Here is a 12,038-nt window from a genome sequence, read left to right on the forward strand (position 1 = left end):
AAGAACCAGATAGTCGACTGTCCGTACGCCGAAGCCTTAGCAGCTTACAAACATAGCGTTCGAGATGAATGGCTTGCCGACACCTCGGCCAAGAAAAGCCAAGAACAATGGCCGCATTAACAAGCCTCATGACCCGCTTTTGCGCGGGAGAGGACAGTTGGTTGCAAGATGCAGCACCAGCGACCCAAGTACATCCGAAGTCAGGGATGGGAACGGGAAGCCACGACGCAACAAAGACCAGCGCCGGAATAAGGGAAACAGCCCGAAGAGCACGACAGTCAACGTCGGATTCAAAAGCTCTCGGCAGGGTCAGCAAAAGCTGCCCCTCAAAGATAACAAGGACGAACTGTCTAACCTAAACAAAATCCTGGACAAGATATGTCAAATCCACAGCACCCCAGGGAAGCCTGCAAATCATACCCACAGAGAATGTTGGGTCTTCAAGCAATCCGGCAAACTCAACACCGAACACAAGGGGCTGGATACACCAAGTGAGGACGATGATGAACCCCACAAACAAAGCACTGGGGAACAGAAGAAATTCCCACAAGAAGTCAAAACAGTAAACGTACAACACGTGACAAAAGGGAGAAACGAAGTGGGGCCCACAGAGATACGCGCCATGCGGCCTATCACAAAGGAGTCTTGCCACTGGTTGTCAAAACCAATCACCTTCGACCATCAGGATTACTCCGGAAGTATTCGGCACGCAGGCTGGGCTGCCTTGTTGTTGGACCCGATAATTGACGGATTCCACTTTACACGAGTCCTGACGGATGGCGGCAGTGGTTTAAACCTGATATATCAGGACACAGTCCGCAGAATGGGGATGGACCCAACAAAAATTAGCCATAGCAATACTTCCTTTAAAGGAGTAACGCCAGGCCCAGAAGCCCATTGCACGGGCTCCCTTCTACTAGAAGTTATGTTCGGCTCCCTCGATAACCTTCCACATCGCCCTGTTTCAAAGTGGCTATCAAGCACTACTGGGACGCGAAGCTTTCACCCGCTTTAACGCAATACCACATTATGCGTCTCTCACGCTTAAGATGCCCGGTCCATGAGGCATCATGTCATTAAAGGGAAATATCAAGCGCTCCTCGCGCGCGGAAGAATGTGCGGCTACGTTGGCAGCCATACACTAGAACGGCTTCACCAACCAAAGCACCTAACAGGTCGTTAAGACCACGGACACGGCTAGACGAATCCGGCGTAAACACATAATTGATAAAGGTTTAATAGCCGTATACCCCTATACAAGGGGCTCCGCGCATGTAAAACAAGCGACAATAAAGCTCAATTTTACCCATCTTGAACTATACTTTGTTTATTTAGTATAACATACATTTTGCACGACTACTTTTTCAACTAAGTTCCTCTCTTTTACTGATGAACACCGTGCTACACCCGTCCAGGACACGGCACAACGGAGACACAGGCGCAGACGTGCAGCAGGGACCCGTTTCAAGGATTCTTTTTAGATTAAGACCCTGCGTAAACCTTTTTTACTGTCTCTTGTTGATACACATCCCCCGAATTCTCAGTATAACCGAGAAGGAGGCTGGCGTCTTGGCATGTGGCCACATCAGAATTTTGCACGTACCTGGACACCAAGGGCTTATTACAAAGGGCACTGTTCAGCCCGTTTTCATAAAGACCGAATACCTTAGGGAGTGTTCGGCGTCGCGAGCTTGGCCTTATATGCATCAGCTCCGAATCATGTCTTTGGTCAAATGTTGGGTTTGCCCGGCTCCTGTGTTTTGCTGCCTTACGTTACGCTGTATCGGCTAAGGCGGCACCAGGAGAACTACTGCGATTGTGCCCCGGTTCAGCCAGGCGAGCACCTCAGTAGAGAAAGCCGAAAACTGACTCTCATGATATAGCGTGAGACTGGTCAACCACTCGATGACCTATCGGAATCTTCGAGATTCCTCCGCATTAGCGAAGGGCCGTTTCCCGGCCAGGCACACACGCGCCCCGAATTCGAGCGAGCACGGCGCCACCAGGGGCTATATAGTAGCCCCACTGTCAAACTCCTATGGCTAAGTGAAGGTGATAAAGCATTATAGTCCGATTGCCTAGTTCGCTGCGCTATCACCTCCTTCATGGACCAAGACGTTGGATCAAGTGTGAAAATGCGCCTTATGCGAACACCCCCGCATTATATGCATGGGGGCTGAAGCCAACGACTGCCATCTTTCAGATTATATACATATATACATTAATGGCCGCACAGGAGGTATTATAATTCTTGCAGTCACAAGTATAAAAAGCTTCTACATTTCATCAAAATATTGTTTTACACAAGAATACATGTTATTCGAACATAATATCCTTCGAGCACTGCATCTCTATTAAATGAGCGCCCTCTAGAACTTCTTGAAAGTAGTGCTCGGCAGGTACTCAGCTTCCGTCCGAATCTTGGGATGCAACGGCGGTGGCCTCCATCTCCGCCCAGTATGTCTTGACACGGGCAAGGGCCATCCGCGCACCCTCCATGCATGCTGACCTCTTCATCGCGTTGATATACGGCACTGCACGAAGGAACTGCTGCACCAAGCAAAAATAAATGTTCGGCTTTGGCCTTTCCGGCCACAAATGATCCACGACATACCTCATGGCGAGTCCGGACAACCTATTCAGCTCGGCCCATTCGGCCAAACGATCGGTCAATGGAAGTGGACACTCTGGATTGTTGAACTGTGACCAGAATAGCTTTTCCACTTCACGATCTTTCTGATCTCGGAAGTGTTCGGCCGCATCACGGAACTCGCCGCTAAATCCAGATATGCGTCCGCCGAACTCCACATCCGGTCCAACGGAGCATATTTAGGATCTCCGAACTTCATCCGCAGCATAAAGGGCTTCCCAGCCGTGATATCTCAGGCTTGATGCAGCTCCTCCTTCATCGCTCTAATCGCAGAACGAGCATCCTTGGCCGCTGTAGTGGCCTTCTCCAGGTCTGTCCGCTCCGCCCGATCTTCTTTTTCAAGAAGCTTGCAGCGGTCAGCAGCGTTCTTTAACTTCACAGCCATCTCGGCCATTTCCTTCTTGCTTCGGCAGTGAGTAGCCTGTTCGGCTTTTAGCTCCTCAACCGCCTTTAGGGCAGCCACATCGCTCTTTCTGGCTTGCTCCTTGGCTCGGGCAAGCTCTGCCCGAAGGTCCTCCACGGCGGCAGCCCCATCTGCATCAATCGCACACGTTGTAAGATACTGGCATCAAGCTCCTCTTACCAGGTGTCTCCGGAGAAATTACATACCTTGTGCCTTGTCAAGCCGCTTGTTGACAAGCGCGATGTCGGCATCTGGCACATCAAGTTGCCGCTTTAGCTCAGCAAATTCATCAGTCCGGCTGGCCACCGGACACTTCGCCACCTACATAGGAAGGCGGCAAAATTATACCTGGGACTAGGACCCTCTGCGCGCCGTCGTCTTCGACAGCACACAGAGTCTCAGGGGCTGCTATCTACACAGGGCGCATCTTAAAATATGCTGAACTGTCAAAAAGTACATCATTTCGCGTACTTCAAAACCTGTCAGTAAACTCCTGACAGCTACATGCAACCCGCTCTCCGCGGACGAAATCCTTTCAATTACCGTACCCATCAACGTACGGTGCTCCTCTGAGATAGACGCTCGCCCTAGAAGATCCTTCAGTACCTCTGACCGCGCACCAGGCTGTGCCGAACTCGTTCGATTGCTTTTTTCGAAGGCTGGACACGGAGGGCTTCCTAGGGCCATATGACTGCCTTCCAGCCCTGCCGGATTAGGAGAAACCCTCCGCGATGACACCTCGGGGTCGCCCGCCTCGTAAGGCGGTACGGCAGGGGGAGGCGTTCCGCTCTCCATCATCTCCGGAAGAAGATCACCCGATGACGAGCTCTGCTGAGAAGTGCTAAGATCCGAACTACAAGGTAAATTTCGGTTATTTTCCTCAGAAATAAAGCAAGGATTTCTCTCATTTTTTAAACACCCTTTTTACTTACGGCTCGATGGAGGGCTGATCCCCTTGAGGGCATAGTACGGCCGAGGTATCCCCCGACACAGGACCCTCTGGCGAAGACTTCTTCCACCGCTTTGAGATCACGGTCTCCGGGTCTCCAGAGGCGGTCCTCTTCTTCCCCTAACGAGAGGAATTTTAGATTCCTCCTTTCCGAACAGTCTCCTTCAAGGAGGCAGTAGCTTCCTTGTTCCCCCCTTTGCCTTCTTCTAAAGGCGCAATCCCCAGCATCCTGGCTAACACAGGATCCGGCGAGGTCTCAGGAAGGGGGGCCGGACATCTGATCAACTTCTCCTTCGCTATCCACTCCTGTTTCAAGAACAACTCCTTTAAGGGCGATGTTGTGATAAATGAACAGATGGCGTGTCCGGGCACATGGCTACTTTCTTGGGTATCCGGACGATTGCAGCTCAGACCTGCGTCCTCCGTAGAGTCCGGACATGCTACTGGTGGTCCGAAGAACAATTTGTACATCTCCATGGGCGTCATGTCAAGAAAATGTTGGAGAGCTTGCGGTCCCTCCGGATTGAACTCCCACCGGCGGAGGGGGCGACACTTGCAGGGCAGAACTCGGTGAATTAACATAACCCGTGTCACCACGACCAGAGTGATGTCTCTTTCCAGGAGATCTTGGATGCGGCCCTGCAGCAGCGGCACATCCTTTGCTGGCCCCCAGTTCAGCCCCTTATTGACCGATGACGCTAGTCGGGGCGGGGGACCCGAGCGGAAAGCAGGCGGCGCCACCCACTTGGTGCCCCTGGGAGCTGTGATGTAAAACAACTCTTGTTGCCATAAGCTGGACTCCTCTTGAAAAGATCCCTCGCACTACAAAAAAAGACACATCTGTGACATTTTGGGCCGAAGGAAAAAAATTTCTGTCATACATATGACACTTCTATGACGATAATTGTGACAAAACCCGGTATCATCATAGATGTGGTGGGCTCCTACTTCTATGACAAAAAATCATGACAGAAAATGGGCTTTTCGTCCTGGGCGGGTCGGAGACGCAGCTGCATGACATTCTTTGGGCCGTCCATGATGGAAAAAACCGTGCTAGCAGCGAGGGGGAGGAAAATTTCGGGGAGTTCCTGGTTACGGTGGGAGGTCGGGGGCCGAGCGATGCGCGTTTGTCTCGTACACGTACGAGCGTGTGTGCAAGGCGTTGGCTCTAACTAAACCCGAGCGAGGCGTTGGGCTCTAACTGAACCCGAGCGATTGCACTACAGGCTACGCGTTACTGAACCCAAGCGATCGATCGATGGCTATTAACTCAACCCGATCGAGCGATTCCTTGGCTACTGCTGCTAACTGAAGCCGATCGATGGGATGAACAGTGAGTGTTGCGAGGGGAGGGGGGTTGGATGAACAGTGAGCGGTGGCGTTGCCTCTGGATGAACAGGACCCCGTGGTGTGGTGGAGGGCTGGATGAACAGTAGACGGTGGAGGGATGCCCGTGGAGGGGTGGATGAACAGGACCCCATGGTGTGGAGGGCAAGATGAACAGTAGACGGTGGAGGGGTGCCCGTGGAGGGGTGGTTGAACAGGACCCCGTGGTGTGGAGGGCTGTATGAACAGTAGACGGTGGAGGGGTGGTTGAACAGTAGCCGGTGGAGTAGCGCGCGGTGGACGCTGGATGAACAGGAGCCCGTGGAGGCTGGAGGAGGTCGACGGTGGATGAACAGTAGCTCGTGGAGGCTGGAGGGGGTCGACGGTGGAGATGAACAGTATCCCGTGGAGTCCCGTTTTGCGGTACGACACACCCCTCCTGATGAACAGGACCCCCGTTTCGACCGTAGCGCTCCAACACAAGTCCGTTTCCTTTGTTTTGCGGTACGCCACACCCCTCCTGATCAACAGGACCCCCGTTTTGACCGTAGGAGGTCCGTTTCCTCCGTTTTGCGGTACGCCACACCCCTCCCGATCAACAGGACCCCCGTTTCGACCGTAGGAGGTCCGTTTCCTCCGTTTTGCGGTACGCCACACCCCTCCCGATCAACATGGCCATGGAGATGCTGGATGTGGATGATGCGGTGTGTGCAAAGTACTTCACCATGATGCTTGAAGGAACGGCCAGTACTTGGTTAAAAAGTTTACCGGCCAATTCTATCAGTTCATGGGCCCAATTGCGAGCCCGGTTTATCCAGAACTTCAAGGATACATGTAAACAACCCATGTTGATCGTGGAATTAGCAGCCTGTGTTCAGGAAGAAGGAGAATCAATGACTCGGTGGGTGCGCCGGGTCTCACAAATATTGCATTCGTCAGACCGGATCAATGCCGACACCGCGGTTATAACCTTGGAAGGCAACTGCCAGTTTGGGCCTCTAAAGTTAAAATTGGGACGGATGAAGCGCCATTGCAACGATATAGGGACCCTCATGGCTGCGTTAGTGAAGTATGCTGATTCTGATAGTACCAAGGATCCCGAGTCTGATGACGACAAGGCAGGGAAGGGAAAGAAGAACAGCAGCTCCACAGGACAGCAGCATAACCCGGCAGGTCATGGAAACGGATGCAAGCGTAAAGCGGATGGCAGTCTGGACTTTGTGGCTAATACCAACGCGCAGAACAAGAGCCAGCGACGTAAGGGTAAAACGCCAAATCGCAGTGGAGCGCCTAATCCTAATCCGGACCGCCTTTCTTATCTGTTAAACCATCCCTGTCCAAAGCATGGGACGAAGGAGGTGCCAGCCAATCACCTTTGGAAGGATTGTTACATTATGCAGGAGTTCAAGAACTCTAACGCTTTCCGGTATGACCACGGATCAGGTGGTGGATCAGGATCCGGGCCGGGTTACGGTGGGGGAAATTCCGGTTCAAGATTTAATGGTAATCAGGGCGGACATAACAATCAAGGTAATCAAAATAGTCAAGGTGGTTACAGTCAGCTGCAGCAGCAGCAGTCGGGTTACCAGAGTCACCCGAAGCAGTTGAATAGTGGGCAATATCATGTCTTCACTACTAGCTTGGACAAGCGAGATCATAAGCTTCATAAGCGAGCAGTAAACTCTGTTGAACCGGCTGTGCCCTGTTATCTACGTTGTTCTGAACAGCCAATCCTATGGAGCAGAGAGGATCATCCTCCCCGGGTTGACAATCCGGGTCAGCTAGCGTTGGTGGTGGCGCCTCAGGTGGGAGGTTATAAGTTCACCAAGGTACTCATGGATGGAGGAAGCAGTATTAATATCTTATACTATGAGACCTTCCGTCGTATGGGATTAACAGATAAAAATCTTAAACCGTCCAATACGGTGTTCCATGGTGTGGTGCCTGGTAAGTCAGCATATCCTGTTGGCAAGATAGCTTTGGAAGTAGCCTTTGGAGATGATCATGATTCCAGGTCGGAGACATTGACTTTTGAGGTGGTAAAAATCCAGAGTGCATATCACGCCCTGTTTGGGCGGCCGGCTTACGCCAAGTTTATGGCACGGCCCTGTTATGTGTATTTGCAGCTCAAGATGCTGGGTCACAAGGGGACAATAACGGTTCATGGAAGTCGTAAGATCGCCTTGGAGTGTGAGGAAGGTGATGCGGCCTACGCACAGTCGGTTTGTGCCACAGAGGAGCTGAAATACTATAAGGACAATGTTGATCCGGCGGACATGACTCCGTTTAAGAAGCCAACTACGGAGCATGATCCGGCCCTAAAGTTGAAATCGGTAGCTGAGACTAAGCTTGTTGACTTCGTACCTGGCGATTCATCCAAGCAGTACACAATCAGTGCCAATTTGGATCCAAAATTGGAAAGCGCGCTCATCGAGTTCATCCGTGAGAATCGGGACATTTTTGCATGGAAGCCTTCTGACATGCTAGGTGTACCGAGGCAACTCGCTGAGCACAGTCTTAATGTGGATCCTAAGTACAAACCGGTGAAACAGTTCCTCCGCCGGTTTAACGGAGAAACACGCAAAGCTATTGGAGAAGAGGTGGCCAGGCTCTTAGTGGCTGGCTTTATTGTTGAGGTTTTTCATCCTGAATGGCTGGCTAATCCGGTGCTGGTCCTTAAGAAAAACGGCACCTGGCGCATGTGTGTGGATTACATAGATCTTAACAAGGCTTGTCCAGCAGATCCTTTTGCCCTCCCCCGTATTGATCAAATTATTGATGCTACGGCGGGTTGTGAGCGTTTGAGTTTTTTGGATGCATATTCTGGTTATCATCAGATCAAGATGGCGGTTAAGGACCAGGAGAAGACGGCGTTCATAACTCCCTTTGGAGCCTTCTGCTATGTATCCATGCCCTTTGGGCTCAAGAGTGCCTAGGCAACTTATCAACGGTGTGTGCAGAATTGCCTTCATAAACAGATTTGCCGTAATGTACATGCCTATGTGGATGATATTGTGGTTAAGTTGAGGGCGAAGGAGACTCTGGTTGATGATTTGAAGGAAACCTTTGATAACCTAAGGACGTACAAGATGATGCTCAACCCGGCCAAGTGTGTCTATGGTGTACCGGCAAGTAAGTTATTGGGTTTTCTGGTGTCCAATAGGGGAATTGAGGCTAATCCGGAGAAGATCATAGCAATCACCTCCCTGGCTAAACCGAAGTGTATCAATGATGTTCAGCGCTTGGCAGGCCAGATTGCCGCGTTGAGCCGGTTTATCAGCCTCCTTGGTGAGAAGGCGATCCCTTTGTATCAGATGTTGAAGAAGACGGATCAATTCGTCTAGAGTTCTGCTGCCGATAAAGCGTTTGAGGATTTAAAGCGGCAGTTGGCCAATCCGCCTGTGCTCCCCGCTCCAATTTACAAGGAGCCGTTGCTGCTATATGTTGCCACTAATGCTCGTGTAGTCAGTGTGGCTATTGTGGTGGAGCGAAAGGAGGTAGGCGAGGAGCATCCGGTTCAGCGTCCGGTTTATTATATCAGCGAGGTGCTTATTGAATCCAAGCAAAGGTATCCGCATTGGCAGAAGCTGGTATATGGAGTTTTTATGGCAAGCTAGAAGCTTAAGCAGTACTTCCAAGGACACCCCATCACAGTGGTCAGTTCTGCTCCCTTGGGAGATATAATCCAGAACCGGGAAGCGACTGGCCGGATTGCCAAGTGGGCTATAGAGCTTGGGCCACACGGATTGAAATACGTCCCTCGAACGGCGGTCAAGTCTCAAGCACTTGTCGATTTCATCAATGATTGGATAGAACTGCAAGCACCTGAAGAGAAGTCGGATCACACATATTGGACTATCCATTTTGATGGGTCCAGGCAATTGGAGGGCACGGGGGCTGGAGTCGTATTAACTTCCCCACGAGGTGATAAGTTTCGTTACGTTCTCCGCCTAATGTTCCCTTGTACTAACAATGCAGCTTAGTATAAAGCCTTACTCCATGGTCTCCGGATGGCTAAGGAGATGAATCTAGGCCGAGTTAAGTGCTTCGGTGACTAAGACCTGGTGGCTCAGCAGATGTCCGGCACTTGGGATTCCAAGGACCCACTCATGGTAGCATATCGTCGTGAGGTGGATATTGTTGCAGGTCACTTCAAGGGTTATCAGGTGGACCACATGGACCGCCGGAAGAATGAAGTGGCGGACGCTTTAAGCCAGTTGGGCTCTCAACGCAATCTGGTCCCGCCCAATGTTTTCCTAGATGTGCTGTACAACCCGTCGGTCAAGCTCCTTGGTGAAGAGGATTTGGCTATTCCTGATCCGGAGGCTCAATTGGTGGCAGCTCTTCATGTCATTCCGGATTGGACACTTCCTTACCATGCGTACTTGAACCGGGGTGAGTTACCAGAGGATGAGACTCTGGCCCGGCAGATAATCCGGCGATCCAAGTCCTTGACTATTGTCAATGGCGAGTTGCATCATTGCAGTGTGCCAGGGGCGTTTCAACGCTATGTATCCCCTGAAGAAGGCTGTGAAATCTTGCGTGAGATCCACGAAGGAGATTGTGGTCACCATGCCGGCTTCTATTGGTTGACTAAAGCGTTGACTGCTCATGCTGATGCGGAAGATCTGGTCAGACGATGTGACGGTTGCCAAAAGTTCTCAAAACATGCTCATGTGCCGGCTCAATAATTGAGAATGATTCCAATCACTTGGCCGTTTGCGACTTGGGGGCTGGATATGGTTGGGCCTTTCAAAAGGTCCAAGGACAAGAAGACCCACATTTTGGTGGCGGTTGACAAGTTTACATAGTGGGTGGAGGCAGAGCCCGTTGGCAAGTGTGATGCGGCCACGGCGGTTCAATTCATCAAAAAGGTGATTTTCCGGTTTGGTTTTCCACACAGCATCATCACTGATAATGGTACCAACTTGTCCAAGGGTGCTATGAAGGAGTTCTGTCAACATGAGCACATCCGTCTTGACGTTTCATCAGTGGCTCACCCCTAGTCCAATGGTCAAGCAGAGAGAGCTAATCAGGAGATCTTGCGAGGCATCAAGCCCCGGCTTATGGTTCCTTTGCAATGAACGTCGGGTTGTTGGGTTGAAGAGTTACCATCTGTATTATGGAGCATCAACACCACGCCCAACAGATCGATAGGATATACGCCGTTCTTCATGGTCTATGGAGCGGAGCCGGTTCTCCCAGTGACATCAATCATGATTCACCTCGTGTAGCGGCTTATGTTGAAGCGGACAACGAGGTAACACGGCAAGATGCTTTGGACTTGTTGGATGAAGAGCGAGACATAGCGGCTGCCCGTTCGGCAATTTACCAGCCAGATCTTCGTCGCTATCACAGTCGCCGAGTTAGAACCAGAACTTTTCAAGAGGGAGATTTGGTGCTTCTGCTCATCCAGGACCAGACTGATATGCACAAGTGATCCCCACCTTGGGAGGGACCTTTCGTGGTCAGCAAGAATCTGCACTACGGGTCATACTATCTAATCGATATTCGAGAGCATAAAGACTCATGTACGTCAGAGGAGGAGACCAACAGGCCGTGGAACATAGCTCATCTTCGGCCTTACTATACATGAGCCATCGGCTCTACTTATGTACATATTATGACAATGTATATATCATGATTAATACAATAAACCGGAGCCTCAGCTAAAGCGGGGTCTCTGTTCTTTTTACATCATGTGTTGTTACGCGGAGTTGTTCTGTCTTAAAGCGGTCTACAGTTTACCCCTTGAGTTAGGTTTTGAAAGCTTCATATTATATCACTTGCGGGCTTGGTCGTGTCCGAACCAATGCAACACCTTTTGATAGGCAAAAGCCACCAGATCATTTGGGGACTTGGTCACGACTGAACCAGTCACGCCTCTTGATCGACCTAAGGCCACAGAATCACTTGGGGGCTTTGGTCGAACCCGAACCATCGTCACCCCTCTTGATCGGCATAATTCCAATGCATCATTTGGGGACCTGGCTGACTTGAACCATAGCAACGCCTACTGGGGGCTTGGTCGTGTCCGACCATGGTCATGCCACTTGATCGGTTCAATAGCCTCTTTTTGCAAATGGTTTTATCATTTCCTTTGCTTGAAATTTTCTTTGATAAATATTTCGTTTTTGTTGCGTTTTTAAACCGATAAATTCTCAAACCGGTTCGACTGTCAATTGACAGAACACGGTCAATTCTTAATCCGCAGACTATTTGCCCGGTTTGAGTTTTTAACATCCTATTACGGAGTAACACGGAGTTTATCATAACCCGGCACGGTTTACATGGTAAATAGGCATTATATATACAAGAGTTGTTGTCTCCTCCTACAGTGTGGGTTCCTAAACCTCCGCTTCAAGATTGGCCAAGCCAACGTCATGCCCAACGATGGCAGGTATTATGTATCACAAAGATTTGATCATATACTTAAATTTCAGACATTTTGATTTCATATATACAGACATCGTAATCCGCCTGACGGTACAACCGCGGCGGCACTTTAAGATTTTTTTTTGATTGCGGAAAACACTTTGGAGATTGATCATCCAAAGGAAGCACAAGTCGCGGTAATTATGCACGAAGGCATATCAGAGTCAAGAGTATTGTCTAGCCTATTACAAGGCAACATGGTGCCTAAATAAGATCATTATTTTCTGCAAAATTTAAAAGAACAGCAATTTAAACTGGCCTCCGGTTCAAGCTTG

Source organism: Triticum urartu, chromosome 7, assembly GCF_003073215.2.
Source record: "Triticum urartu cultivar G1812 chromosome 7, Tu2.1, whole genome shotgun sequence".
In the NCBI taxonomy this organism is placed as follows: domain Eukaryota; kingdom Viridiplantae; phylum Streptophyta; class Magnoliopsida; order Poales; family Poaceae; genus Triticum; species Triticum urartu.